The sequence below is a fragment of the Pan paniscus genome, chromosome 3, assembly GCF_029289425.2.
Source record: "Pan paniscus chromosome 3, NHGRI_mPanPan1-v2.0_pri, whole genome shotgun sequence".
Lineage (NCBI taxonomy): Eukaryota > Metazoa > Chordata > Mammalia > Primates > Hominidae > Pan > Pan paniscus.
In genome coordinates this window covers 139,536,220-139,552,341 of record NC_073252.2, presented here as the reverse complement: position 1 = coordinate 139,552,341, position 16,122 = coordinate 139,536,220, and the positions used below count along the sequence as shown (strand labels likewise).

At 38.3% G+C, this 16,122-nt stretch overlaps 1 protein-coding gene across 6 annotated transcripts in view; it reads right to left on the bottom strand.

Moving 5' to 3' along the window:
* Positions 1-16,122, bottom strand: part of IL15 (interleukin 15) — a 110,683-nt gene that overhangs the window by 77,670 nt on the left and 16,891 nt on the right. For 4 of the 6 annotated variants that reach the window (XR_010112038.1, XR_010112037.1, XM_003820694.5 and 1 more), the window contains exon 2: positions 12,752-12,873. The exons of the other annotated variants lie outside the window; for them this stretch is intronic. The gene's annotated coding sequence lies outside the window, so the exon portion shown is untranslated. The remainder of the gene's footprint in view (positions 1-12,751; positions 12,874-16,122) is intronic. 6 annotated transcript variants of the gene reach the window in all.

Genomic DNA, 16,122 nt, shown 5'->3' with positions numbered 1-16,122 from the left:
AGTTGCTGGATTTTTTTCTGCCAATAATATGAAGAGTTTTGCACTGATATTCATAAATAAAATTGGGAAGTAGTTTTTTTGTGAAATTTTTATCAAACTTAGATATCAGTGGCATTCTCACTTCATGGAAACAATTTGAAGTTTTTATTCTTCTTTAAGGGTTTAAATCAAACTGCAATTATCTCTTCTTAAAACAAGTCATTAGATAGAATGTAATATGCAAAGGATGCATGTTGAAATAGCTAAGTAATAACAACAAAGGAAGAAAAAGCTACATAAAAACTGAGTCAAACAGAAAAAAAATAGGTTGATGAATACAAACACAAATACATCGGTAATTACATTAAATAAAAATGAACTAAATACTCCGTAAAAGACTAAGATTGTCAGGCTGAATTCAAAACAGTAACAAAGAACACAGCTACATGCTGTTTACAAGAGATGCACATACATAACACAGAGACAAAAACAGGCTGAAAGTAAATGGATGAGAAAATATATATCATGCAATATTAAATGAAATAAGCTGAGGTAGCTATATTAATAACAAAGCAGACTTTAACGCAGGTAGCCTTATTACAAAGATGATGGTGTGCATTTCTTAACTATGAAAAGGTCAAACTACCAGGAAGGTCTCACATTCCAAAATCTACAGTCTTCTAAAATCACAGCTTTAAGGCTTATAGGCAAATTCACCGTCATTGCGGGTAATTTAAAAACATCTCTTTCAAAAGCTGATAGAATACACAGTAAAAGAAAAAGTCAACAAGGACAGAGTAGATGTGGAAAAAACAATAAACTTGACCTACCTGTTCTCTAAGGTGCATTGTACTCAATGGCAAAACTTACTTTTGTTAGGTCCTCTTGGAACATTTGCCAAAATTAACCATATGTTGGGCCTAAGGCAAGTCATGACAAAACTAAAAGGACTAAAAGTACTCAATGTTTTATTCTCTGAAAGAAATCTGGCTGTGAAATCTAAAAACGAAAAAGACAACTAGGGAATCTTCAATTGCTTGAAAATTAAGCAATACATTTTTAAATAATCCATGGAACAGTAAAGAAATCCCAATAGAAATCAGAAAAACAATAAAGGTATGATGGGTAAGACATCATCATGAGACACAGAAAAAAATATTTTATTGAGGGGTATGATTCCAGGAAAGCAGAAAGAAGTGAAAATAGGAGGGGGAGCCAAGATGGCCGAATAGGAACAGCTCCAGTCTACAGCTCCCAGCGTGAGCCACGCAGAAGACGGGTGATTTCTGCATTTCCATCTGAGGTACCGGGTTCATCTCACTAGGGAGTGCCAGACAGTGGGCGCAGGCCAGTGGGTGTGCGCACCGTGCGCGAGCCGAAGCAGGGCGAGGCATTGCCTCACCTGGGAAGCGCAACGGGTCAGGGAGTTCCCTTTCCAAGTCAAAGAAAGGGGTGACGGACGCACCTGGAAAACTCGGGTCACTCCCACCCGAATATTGCGCGTTTCAGACCGGCTTAAAAAACGGCGCACCACGAGACTATATCCCACACCTGGCTCGGAGGGTCCTACGCCCTCGGAATCTCGCTGATTGCTAGCACAGCAGTCTGAGATCAAACTGCAAGGCGGCAGCGAGGCTGGGGGAGGGGCGCCCGCCATTGCCCAGGCTTGCTTAGGTAAACAAAGCAGCCGGGAAGCTCGAACTGGGTGGAGCCCACCACAGCTCAAGGAGGCCTGCCTGCCTCTGTAGGCTCCACCTCTGGGGGCAGGGCACAGACAAACAAAAAGACAGCAGTAACCTCTGCAGACTTAAATGTCCCTGTCTGACAGCTTTGAAGAGAGCAGTGGTTCTCCCAGCACGCAGCTGGAGATCTGAGAACGGGCAGACTGCCTCCTCAAGTGGGTCCCTAACCCCTGATCCCTGAGCAGCCTAACTGGGAGGCACCCCCCAGCAGGGGCACACTGACACCTCACACGGCAGGGTATTCCAACAGACCTGCAGCTGAGGGTCCTGTCTGTTAGAAGGAAAACTAACAAACAGAAAGGACATCCACACCGAAAACCCATCTGTACATCACCATCATCAAAGACCAAAAGTAGATAAAACCACAAAGATGGGGAGAAAACAGAACAGAAAAACAGGAAACTCTTAAATGCAGAGCGCCTCTCCTCCTCCAAAGGAACGCAGTTCCTCACCAGCAACGGAACAAAGCTGGATGGAGAATGATTTTGACAAGCTGAGAGAAGAAGGCTTCAGACGATCAAATTACTCTGAGCTACGGGAGGACATTCAAACCAAAGGCAAAGAAGTTGAAAACTTTGAAAAAAATTTAGAAGAATGTATAACTAGAATAACCAATACAGAGAAGTGCTTAAAGGAGCTGATGGAGCTGAAAACCAAGGCTCGAGAACTACGTGAAGAATGCAGAAGCCTCAGGAGCCGATGCGATCAACTGGAAGAAAGGGTATCAGCAATGGAAGATGAAATGAATGAAACGAAGCGAGAAGGGAAGTCTAGAGAAAAAAGAATAAAAAGAAATGAGCAAAGCCTCCAAGAAATATGGGACTATGTGAAAAGACCGAATCTACGTCTGATTGGTGTACCTGAAAGTGATGCGGAGAATGAAACCAAGTTGGAAAACACTCTGCAGGATATTATCCAGGAGAACTTCCCCAATCTAGCAAGGCAGGCCAACGTTCAGATTCAGGAAACACAGAGAACGCCACAAAGATACTCCTCGAGAAGAGCAACTCCAAGACACATAATTGTCAGATTCACCAAAGTTGAAATGAAGGAAAAAATGTTAAGGGCAGCCAGACAGAAAGGTCGGGTTACCCTCAAAGGGAAGCCCATCAGACTAACAGCGGATCTCTCGGCAGAAACCCTACAAGCCAGAAGAGAGTGGGGGCCAATATTCAACATTCTTAAAGAAAAGAATTTTCAACCCAGAATTTCATATCCTGCCAAACTAAGCTTCATAAGTGAAGGAGAAATAAAATACTTTACAGACAAGCAAATGCTGAGAGATTTTGTCACCACCAGGCCTGCCCTAAAAGAGCTCCTGAAGGAAGCGCTAAATATGGAAAGGAACAACCGGTACCAGCCGATGCAAAATCATGCCAAAATGTAAAGACCATCGAGACTAGGAAGAAACTGCATCAACTAACGAGCAAAATCACCAGCTAACATCATAATGACAGGATCAAATTCACACATAACAATATTAACTTTAAATGTAAATGGACTAAATTCTCCAATTAAAAGACACAGACTGGCAAGTTGGATAAAGAGTCAAGACCCATCAGTGTGCTCTTTCAGGAAACCCATCTCACGTGCAGAGACACACATAGGCTCAAAATAAAAGGATGGAGGAAGATCTACCAAGCAAATGGAAAACAAAAAAAGGCAGGGGTTGCAATCCTAGTCTCTGATAAAACAGACTTTAAACCAACAAAGATCAAAAGAGACAAAGAAGGCCATTACATAATGGTAAAGGGATCAATTCAACAAGAGGAGCTAACTATCCTAAATATTTATGCACCCAATACAGGAGCACCCAGATTCATAAAGCAAGTCCTGAGTGACCTACAAAGAGACTTAGACTCCCACACATTAATAATGGGAGACTTTAACACCCCACTGTCAACAATAGACAGATCAACGAGACAGAAAGTCAACAAGGAGACCCAGGAATTGAACTCAGCTCTGCACCAAGCGGACCTAATAGACATCTACAGAACTCTCCACCCCAAATCAACAGAATATACATTTTTTTCAGCACCACACCACACCTATTCCAAAATTGACCACATAGTTGGAAGTAAAGCTCTCCTCAGCAAATGTAAAAGAACAGAAATTATAACAAACTATCTCTCAGACCACAGTGCAATCAAACTAGAACTCAGGATTAAGAATCTCACTCAAAGCCGCTCAACTACATGGAAACTGAACAACCTGCTCCTGAATGACTACTGGGTACATAACGAAATGAAGGCAGAAATAAAGAAGTTCTTTGAAACCAACGAGAACAAAGACACAACATACCAGAATCTCTGGGACGCATTCAAAGCAGTGTGCAGAGGGAAATTTATAGCACTAAATGCCCACAAGAGAAAGCAGGAAAGATCCAAAATTGACACCCTAACATCACAATTAAAAGAACTAGAAAAGCAAGAGCAAACACATTCAAAAGCTAGCAGAAGGCAAGAAATAACTAAAATCAGAGCAGAACTGAAGGAAATAGAGACACAAAAAACCCTTCAAAAAATTAATGAATCCAGGAGCTGGTTTTTTGAAAGGATCAACAAAATTGATAGACCGCTAGCAAGACTAATAAAGAAAAAAAGAGAGAAGAATCAAATAGACGCAATAAAAAATGATAAAGGGGATATCACCACCGATCCCACAGAAATACAAACTACCATCAGAGAATACTACAAACACCTCTACGCAAATAAACTAGAAAATCTACAAGAAATGGATACATTCCTCGACACATACACTCTCCCAAGACTAAACCAGGAAGAAGTTGAATCTCTGAATAGACCAATAACAGGAGCTGAAATTGTGGCAATAATCAATAGTTTACCAACCAAAAAGAGTCCAGGACCAGATGGATTCACAGCCGAATTCTACCAGAGGTACAAGGAGGAACTGGTACCATTCCTTCTGAAACTATTCCAATCAATAGAAAAAGAGGGAATCCTCCCTAACTCATTTTATGAGGCCAGCATCATTCTGATACCAAAGCCTGGCAGAGACACAACCAAAAAAGAGAATTTTAGACCAATATCCTTGATGAACATTGATGCAAAAATCCTCAATAAAATACTGGCAAACCGAATCCAGCAGCACATCAAAAAGCTTATCCACCATGATCAAGTGGGCTTCATCCCTGGGATGCAAGGCTGGTTCAACATACGCAAATCAATAAATGTAATCCAGCATATAAACAGAGCCAAAGACAAAAACCACATGATTATCTCAATAGATGCAGAAAAAGCCTTTGACAAAATTCAACAACCCTTCATGCTAAAAACTCTCAATAAATTAGGTATTGATGGGACATATTTTAAAATAATAAGAGCTATCTATGACAAACCCACAGCCAATATCATACTGAATGGGCAAAAACTGGAAGCATTCCCTTTGAAAACTGGCACAAGACAGGGATGCCCTCTCTCACCGCTCCTATTCAACATAGTGTTGGAAGTTCTGGCCAGGGCAATCAGGCAGGAGAAGGAAATAAAGGGTATTCAATTAGGAAAAGAGGAAGTCAAATTGTCCCTGTTTGCAGACGACATGATTGTTTATCTAGAAAACCCCATCGTCTCAGCCCAAAATCTCCTTAAGCTGATAAGCAACTTCAGCAAAGTCTCAGGATACAAAATCAATGTACAAAAATCACAAGCATTCTTATACACCAACAACAGACAAACAGAGAGCCAAATCATGAGTGAACTCCCATTCACAATTGCTTCAAAGAGAATAAAATACCTAGGAATCCAACTTACAAGGGATGTGAAGCACCTCTTCAAGGAGAACTACAAACCACTGCTCAAGGAAATAAAAGAGGATACAAACAAATGGAAGAACATTCCTTGCTCATGGGTAGGAAGAATCAATATCGTGAAGATGGCCATACTGCCCAAGGTAATTTACAGATTCAATGCCATCCCCATCAAGCTACCAATGACTTTCTTCACAGAATTGGAAAAAACTACTTCAAAGTTCATATGGAACCAAAAGAGAGCCCGCATCGCCAAGTCAATCCTAAGCCAAAAGAACAAAGCTGGAGGCATCACACTACCTGACTTCAAACTATACTACAAGGCTACAGTAACCAAAACAGCATGGTACTGGTACCAAAACAGAAATATAGATCAATGGAACAGAACAGAGCCCTCAGAAATAACGCCGCTTACCTACAACTATCTGATCTTTGACAAACCTGAGAAAAACAAGCAATGGGGAAAGGATTCCCTATTTAATAAATGGTGCTGGGAAAACTGGCTAGCCATATGTAGAAAGCTGAAACTGGATCCCTTCCTTACACCTTATACAAAAATCAATTCAAGATGGATTAAAGATTTAAACGTTAGACCTAAAACCATAAAAACCCTAGAAGAAAACCTAGGCATTACCATTCAGGACATAGGCGTGGGCAAGGACTTCATGTCGAAAACACCAAAAGCAATGGCAACAAAAGCCAAAATTGACAAATGGGATCTAATTAAACTAAAGAGCTTCTGCACAGCAAAAGAAACTACCGTCAGAGTGAATAGGCAACCTACAACATGGGAGAAAATTTTCGCAACCTACTCATCTGACAAAGGGCTAATATCCAGAATCTACAGTGAACTCAAACAAATTTACAAGAAAAAAACAAACAACCCCATCAAAAAGTGGGCGAAGGACATGAACAGGCACTTCTCAAAAGAAGACATTTATGCAGCCAAAAAACACATGAAAAAATGCTCATCATCACTGGCCATCAGAGAAATGCAAATCAAAACCACTATGAGATATCATCTCACACCAGTTAGAATGGCAATCATTAAAAAGTCAGGAAACAACAGGTGCTGGAGAGGATGTGGAGAAATAGGAACACTTTTACACTGTTGGTGGGACTGTAAACTAGTTCAACCATTGTGGAAGTCAGTGTGGCGATTCCTCAGGGATCTAGAACTAGAAATACCATTTGACCCAGCCATCCCATTACTGGGTATATACCCAAATGACTATAAATCATGCTGCTATAAAGACACATGCACACGTATGTTTATTGCGGCATTATTCACAATAGCAAAGACTTGGAACCAACCCAAATGTCCAACAATGATAGACTGGATTAAGAAAATGTGGCACATATACACCATGGAATACTATGCAGCCATCAAAAATGATGAGTTCATATCCTTTGTAGGGACATGGATGAAATTGGAAACCATCATTCTCAGTAAACTATCGCAAGAACAAAAAACCAAACACCGCATATTCTCACTCATAGGTGGGAATTGAACAATGAGATCACATGGACACAGGAAGGGGAATATCATACTCTGGGGACTGTGGTGGGGAGGGGGGAGGGGGGAGGGATAGCATTGGGAGATATACCTAATGCTAGATGACGAGTTAGTGGGTGCAGCGCACCAGCATGGCACATGTATACATATGTAACTAACCTGCACAATGTGCACATGTACCCTAAAACTTAAAGTATAAAAAAAAAAAAAAAAGAAGTGAAAATAAGGAGAAGAAATAATAGCAACAACAACAACAACAAAAAACAGAAATGGAGGGTGGAGGGAGCCAATATAAGGGAGTGCAACAGAGCTCACCATTTCTAAGTGCACAGCGGTACACAAACTGTACTTCAAGAGGTCACACCCAGGCAGAGAAAAGGGGAAGAATGTGTTGCCAACTTCTGTATCCCATTGGTCAAAGATGAGCCACACAGGCTGTTAACTTGTCCGCATCTCCATACAAGGAGAAAAATCCCAGGCACTAAGTGCACAATGCAGGCAGGAATCCGACTCTGCCTGTCAGGATGCACCTTGTGAAGTCCTTTGGATCTTACGAGGAATGGCACGTGCACCATCTCTGAGCTCCTCCAGCTTCCTCACTAGAAACTGCCACCAAGGGATACAACCCCTTCCTTCCAATGCATTTCTCTCCTTTTTAAAAGATGTGCTTTCTGAGATCTGCCTCTTATGGGAACAAAAACATCTTTCTCCAATTCTCCCAGGAATGACTCCCTATTTGAGTTTAGCTCCCACTCAAAACAGGGCTCTTTCCTTCTTAGAATACTTACCTGATGACAGTCATCAACACCTGCTATCACTCTGTGGCTCCTCCACACTCTCATTCTTCCTGGCAGTATTTCCTGCACAAATTCTGCTAATTTCAGTTGCTTTTGCCTATCTACAGTAACACATTCTGGATTTTATGGTTACTCACTGTCTCTGGGTTTTGCTAGACCTAGTTTGTGGGATTCCCTTCAATGCCATTCTCATAATTTTCTCTGTAGTTTCCAAGAGAATTACATTTGGCATAAACTGCTGCCCTATTCTTCATGGAACTAGAAAGGATTGTGAAACATCAGCACTGGTGAGGATGCAGTATCACCAAGACTCACATAGAGATGAAGTTGTAGGGATGACAAAAGTGTAAATTTGTACATCATTTTTGGGATAAGAGCACCATTAAAATATTTATACTTTAGACATCTTAGTTCCCTTCCTAGGAAATGTACCTAATGAATTATCATAAATTTGGACAAAATTTATTCAAAAATATAATCACTGAAGTGCTATTTATAATAATCAACAATTAGAGAAAGGAATGATGGGTTGGAACCTATTTTAGAGTATTATATACACATTAAAATAATGTTTACTTATGTAATGTCACAGAGAAATGTCACAATTTCCTGGTAAACAAGCAAAACCAGAACGCAACTTTTCAATCTTTTTTATAACAACCACGTAAACAAAATAACCGTGTTAACAGTCATGTGTTTAGTTGCCTTCTAGTAATTAAGGCAACTGGTGATATTTTCCCCAACTTTAAACTTTTCTGTAGTTTTCACTCTTCTATAATGAGCGCATAATACCCTGATAATCAAAGAGATAATAAGAAACAAAATTAAAAGCTTTAACTAAATTGAGTTAAAAGTGGTGACTCAAGGCCACCCAAGCTTGTAAGCTGCATCCCTAGCTAAAATAAAAGAGGAGGGGCCTTGAGTGAAAGCATGCAGTGGTAAGGTTCCTAGTAACTTAGTTTATACCCAAATTCTGCTTTGTAAATGCATTTATTTTCAGAATGTAAAAATTATAGCAAAGAAATCATGATAAAGACTACAAGTGAGATTCGGTTGGCAGAAATGTTTCACAGTGAAAGTTTCTTTAGCATGGAGCCCATTACATTTCCCAGTTGACTATCCAAAATAAAAGCTACCTTCAAGAGATTAACTGATACAAATAGTGCCTTTCTGGGTTCTTGTTACAGTAAGAGCAGAGCTCACCAAGGAACAAATTACACTTACTTGCCTGTTTTACTGTGCAAATTGAAAGAGATACTTGAGGTCTTTAATTCCACCTAAATCCTGACATGAATAACTATCACTGGCCACCAAGAAATAAGCAATCAAAATGTACCTGTTTTTAAGTATCCCAACAAAGGAAGCTGAACCTAAAAAATGTAGGAATCAAACAGAATTCATAAAAAGAAAAACAGAAGGCACACGACACTCTTCTTATGACTTCAAAACACTTATTTACTACTCATATACTAGGGGAGATCCCTGTTTAAATCTCTTGCATATTTCATGCATGATTTCATTTAAGCAAAATTCCCCTGCCATAGCTTATTTGCCACAGAATTGATCAGAATAAATTTTTTTAAAAAGAATGTTTATTCATTTCCATCAATATCTCAGTGACAAGACACTTCACAACCACATTGCTATTACTAAAAATGTCTCAAATATTATCACTCAATACTCAAAATTTCCCCCTGCTTCTTTTTTAACCCCTCAATGGTAGCAATACCTAATCTGTGTGTATCAATAAGACACTGGCCAGGTGCAGTGGCTCATGCCTGTAATCTCAGCACTGCAGGAGGCCGAGGTGGGCAAATCACAAGGTCAGGAGTTCGAGACCAGCCTGACCAACATGGTGAAACTCCGTCTCTACTAAAAATACAAAAATTAGTTGGGCATGGTGGCATGTGCCTGTAATCACAGCTACTCAGGAGGCTGAGGCAGCAGAATTGCTTGAACCCAAGGGGCAAAGGTTGCAGTGAGCCAAGATCACACCATTGCATTCCAGCCTGGGCAAACAAGCAAGACTCCGTCTTCAAAAAAAAAAAGACACCAGGAAACTTGTTCTTGAGTTTGGGGAATTCTTAATAAAAATTCCAAAAAAACAGGCCGGGCACAGTGGCTCATGCCTGTAATCCCAGCACTTTGGGAGGCCAAGGCAGGTGGATCACAAGGTCAGGAGATCGAGACCATGGTGAAACCCCGTCTCTACTAAAAATACAAAAAAAATTAGCCAGGCGCGGTGGCAGGTGCCTGTAGTCCCAGCTACTCAGGAGGCTGAGGCAGGAGAATGGCTTGAACCCGGGAGGCGGAGCTTGCAGTGAGCCGAGATCGCACCACTGCACTCCAGCCTGGGCAACACAGCAAGACTCTGTCTCAAAAAAAAAAAAAAAAAATTCCAAGAAACAATAATTTCTAGGAAGTTTATGAAGTTAAGGGGTAAGTTTCAGTTTATAAATAATTACTGTCAAAGAACATGATTTCCGTGTTTTTTCTTTGAATTTATATTTATTTTATTTTCTCGTACTAAAAATGATGGAAAAATAAACTGCCTTTTTCCTCTTGGAGTTCTTATAAAATGTTTCAATTTCCTTAAAGTCCTTTACTTATTCTACTGTTTATATTGATCTAGTATACATGCTACAGAATTCTATCTGAGGGTGTTAATTAGAAATTATAACTGAAAGTGAAAATGAAATGTATATATTCACTTTACCAGTAAGAAGCCAGATGCTTGGATTTATTTCTGTGGCTTTAAAGTCACACACCCCATAATGAAGTTTCAGTCAATGACATACTGCATATACAATGAGGTGGTCCCATAAGATTATAGTGGAGCTGAAAATTCCTAGCAGCTGGTGACAAAGACGTCTGTATTAGTCCATTCTCGCACTGCTATAAAAAACTACCTGAGACTGGTAATTTATAAAGAAAAAAATGTTTAATTGACTCACAGTTCTGCAGGTTATACAGGAAGCATGACTGGGGAGGCCTCAGGAAACAAAATCATGGCAGAAGATGAAGTGGAAGCAGGCATGTGTTACATGGCCAGAGCAGGAGGAAAAGAGAGCAGGGGGAGGTGCTACACACTTTTAAACAACCAAATCTCGTGAGAACTCACTATCATGAGAACAGCAAGGGGGAAGTTTGCCCCATGATCTGATTACCTCCCACCAGGCCCCCTCCTCCAACAATGGAGACACAAATCCAAACCACATCGACGTCATAATGTCGTAACACAGTGCATTGTTCAATTGATGGTGATGCTGGTGGAAACACACTTACTGTGCTGCCAGTCATATAAAAGTATAACATAAAATTATATGCAGTACATAATATTTGATTATAACTATGTTGCTGGTTTATGTATTTATTATACTATACTTTTTATCATTATTGTATGGTGTACTCCTTTTACTTATATTTTCTTAAAAGTTAACTGTAAAACAGCCTCAGGTAGTACCTTCCAGAGATATTCCAGAAGAGGGCATTGACATCATAGGAGATAACAGCTCCAAGTGTGTTACTGCCCCTGGAGACCTTCCAGTGAGATAGGACGCGGAGGAGAAAGACAGTGATGTTGATGATCCTGACTCTGTGTAGACCTAGGCTAATGTGTGAGTTTATGTCTTAGTTTTTAATAAAAAAATTTAAAAAGTAAAAATTAAAAATTTTTAAAAACAGAAAAAAAGCTTACCAAATAAGGATGTAAAGAGAAACATTTTTGTACAGCTGTATAATATGTTTGTGCTTTAAGTTGTGTTATTACAAAAGTCAAAAAGTTAAAGAAAATGTTTGTTTCTTAACTTTAAAAAATTATAATAATCTAAAGTTAATTTATTATTAAAAGAAGAAAAATATTTTAATAAATTTTGTAGGACCTAAGTGTACAGTGTTTATAAAGTTTACAGTAGTGTGAAGTAATGTCCTAGGCTTTCACATTCCCCCACCACTCACTCATTGAATCAACCACAGCAGCTTCCAGTATTGTAAAATTTATCCATCTTAAGGGGCCTATGCAGGATATAATTTTTTATCTTTTATATTATATTTTTACTGTATCTTTTCTGTGTTTAGATACACAAATACTTATCATTGTGTTACAATTGCCTACAGTATTCAGTACAATAACATGCTGTACAGGTTTGTAGCTTAGAACCAACTGGCTATACCATATAGACTAGGCATGTATAGGCTATACCATCTCAGTTTGTGTCAGTGCAGCCTAGGATGTTCCCACAACAGAATTGTGTAACAATGCATTTCTTAGAACATAGAACATATCAAGTTATACCTTACTATATTTTGTTTAGTTATCGAGACTGAACTTGACCTTACATTTTTCTAAAATACTCCTCAAAAGACTCAATTAGTCATTTAAAAAATCTAATCTACATTATCTTCTAATATCCTTACATAAACTCATTCAAAAATTAGATAGTTTGATTACACTTATTATTTAATTTTAAGCATGCAAGTTCTTTCAAAATTAACCCAGTAATATACAGAAAGTGATATGCACAATTCTGTCATTTTATATGCCTAGAATTGACAAACTATCAAACTATGACCCAGAGGCCAACCCTCATCAGCCGCCTGTTTTTGTAAATACTTCTGGTGGGACATAGCCATACACCTACACGATTATTGCTTCTTTCAGGTAATAGGGCAGAGTTGACTCATTGTGACAGTGAGCATTTGACTCTCAAAGCCTATAATATTTACTAAGTGGCTCTTTTCAGAAAAAAAATTATGTGCAATATTCTGTGCCCTCAAATATATGCTTTAAGCATGCAATGACAAAGGGTATATTTTTTAAACCAAGATGCTCATTTTAAAAGCTGTGAGTATATATAACTTCACCTGTTTTGCCACATCTTCCTTATTATTAGTTATGCTATTATATAAAAGTATCTGTATTGCATGATAAAACTTTTAAAACTTTACTTACACGATCTTGTATGGGCTGGCTATCTGCTAACATTGATTTCTGTGCTCCATGTGACGTCAGCAGCATGGAACATGATGGAACATTGCTCCAAAGAGCCACATGGCCATATATTGGAATGGATTCTGTAAGAGTCAAAGGTACGGATAAGAGGATTAATAATTATGTATTGAGTAATCCTCCCTTCCTCAGATTTATGGTTACCTACATACCTGATCATGCTATAAAAAAACAGGAAGACTCATATGGAGAAAACTGCATAAGTCAAGACTGAACTTCTTGGGGAAATCTTTTCTACAATCCTCAGAGTTCCCCATAATTTAACTCATGTCCTTGCTGACTAAAGCTACATCATTTTGGAGAAAAAAATCATATATCATTTTTTAAAACCTATAATGCTTCATATAGCTCTCTAGTAAATTGTCTTTCTCTTTATCACAAAATATCACAAAGCACCCATGATGTCAAGTGTATTTGTGTGTTTGATATTAAGTTATTGACCAAGTCTGAAGAAGGTGTTGAAAATAAGTTGTAAACGTTTATTCTAAAAGTGAAGTGGCAAAGTCTCCACTCAAATACGAAGTAGTAAAACACAACATCATAATATAGTATAATATTTTAAGGTATATGTGATTCGGGGGGTATAAATATGGCAACAGATTATTTAATTAGAAAACCTAAAAACAGTGTAACTTCTATGTTTTTTATAAGGGTAATCCAACTTATTATGCCATTTAAAAAAGTAAAGTAGTATAACTTTTATTTTAGAAAATAAATTAAGAAACATCTTAATCAAATTTCAGTATGATCCAAGAATCCGTATGAAGCTTTGTGTTGAAGAAAAAGATTAAGGTTTTTTAGAAAAACTTACATTCAGTTTAAAAGTTGATCTTACACCCATACAGCCACCAATCTTAGAATTGTTTTTTTTTTCTTTTTACTTTTTTCTCTGCATCATGTTTGTATAATACCGCCTTAAATTTGATTTCACTTCCCATTTCCTTATCTTAAAGAACATTTTCTTTTTCTTGGATATGTTTTCCATCCTCTTTATGAAACTTCATCAACTCTACCAGGCACACTTAAGAGAGGCCCATTCCCTGAGCCCTTTCCCCCCTCCTACCAGGAAACAAGCTTCCATCAATAACAACCACAATTGATGAATCCTGCAGGAGCATGAGAATGAAATTCACAAGTACCATAAATGACATAGGATGGGCATTTAGACCCATCTGATTCCCAAATGGAAGGTCCCTGAGAAATTGCTATAGCTGTTTGTCTATACCTGTTTGCTTCCTGAGCTTCTAAAAGGAGAATAAATAAGAGCTCCTAAGAATGTGCTTTAAAGCCAGTTATGCTCCTCTCTCTTTTACACCCTATGCCAGTATATTTCTTCAATTTTATCAATATGGGCCAATGTTCCTAGGAAGATAGCAAGCTAGCTTCTCCAGCAAACACCCAACAAGAGGTAACCAAAATATTTTAAAAATATATTTTTATATTTTAATAAAAAGCTCTAATTCAGCTCTTATGCACCTTTGCCCCAAGAGTCTGCCCCAAGTTAAGTAACATATACTTGAAAGCATTATAACAATGCACTTTTTTTCCATAACTGCACAGCAGAAATATTAAAAAGTTAGAGCTTATCTATCCACATCGTAGGCCTCTATATGGCCAAGTATGTCTTGGGGAAAACTTATGTCTGACCTTGGAATTCAATTAGCACATACTGAAATGGAAATAGATGCAAAGAATGTTATAAACTCTAAAGAACTTTCAGCTCAGCATCCATATTTCATACAGCAAGAAACTGAGTCCCTGGAGACCAAGTGACTTGCTCTGACCAGCAAGACACTCTAGGAACTGATAAGCATTTCCTTTAAAAATTTGAAGATTCTATACAGAGTTGTAGTGAACAATGAAATTCATTGTTCCAGCTGACAGCTCATAGCTGAGCCCCTCCTGATAAATGCTTTCAATGGAAGAAAGCTCTCCCTTCCAGGAATCTGGCCTGCTTCCCTTCCAGGAATCTGGCCTGCTTCCCTTCCAGAGTTGTAACATCCCCAAAGGGCCATCCTGCCTCTAGAGGGCTCCCTGTTGGATCCAGTGAGGCCACTGTTCCAACTGCATCACAGTCCAACTTCTCCCTCTGCCCACCCTGTTTTGATCTGCCCTTACTTCCATCAGGTGTTGTTCTTTAGAACATGCCCCAGTAAGCCTCTCGCATGTATATTTCCATCTCAGTCTGCTTCCCAAGAATCTGACCTAAAACAATAGTGTATTCCATTCCTTGAGAAAATGTGAGGTCGGGAAACACTTGGATTACATCAAAGCAGATTATTGCAAGATTTCTTTTAATTTGACAGTATGCACTATAAACATCAACAAATACCCAGAGTTAATCAAAGTTATTTAACTATAGAACCCTTTTGGATATTGAACATCTCATGAGACTTGTGTTCTATGGAATATGGGCTGGGAAACAGGAATGCAGTCACTCTAGCTCACTTTAGAATATCAGTGTTGAAATTACTCTTGTGAATATTTCCTGTAATAGCAAAAGAATGGAGAAAACCTAAATGTCCATCAGTAGGGTACTGCTTAAGTAAATTATAATACATGCATGCAATGTAATATTATACATCCATAGAAAAGAATGGGAAGTTTTTTTAATATTAGCATGAAAATATATCCAAGGTGTATTTTTAAAGTAAAAAGAAAAAGGTAACTCGACAGTGTGTATTTGTTTTCAGAAAGGGGGATGGTTAAATATATATGTGCATTTTTGTGTGTCTGCACAAAACATTTGCAAGGACATACACTAGAAAATGATAGCATTGGTTGCATCTATAGAAGGGAATTGGAAAGCGCTTTGAACCTTTTGAAGTTTAAACCATGGTAATGTATTATCCACTCATAAAATTAAAATCAAAATACCACAAAATATTATATAGCACAGATTTAAATATTTTGTCTAATCATATATGAAGAAAATTTGGGAAAAAAACTATGACATTCTCCATAAAGCTGCTTAGAAGATGAACTCCTGGAAGACAAAATTCATTTAGAATGCCCAAAGCATGGCACAGTTTCTGAACCAAAGGAGGCTGTAAATAATTTTTTTAATTGAATTATCCTTCATCATAAAAATCAGCCAATTATTACTAAACAATTTTCCAGTGGTGCCTCTTTAGATAATTGTTTAACTATTAAAATGTATCCTGTAATTTATAAGAGCCATTTTTTGACACCAGTCTCTATGTGATCACTCAGTGCTGCCACAGAAGACATACCTTGTCTGTTTGAGCACAAAATACCAGATGAGAATTTGTAATGATGCACATTTCTTATTACCTGCTGATAATAACGTATTT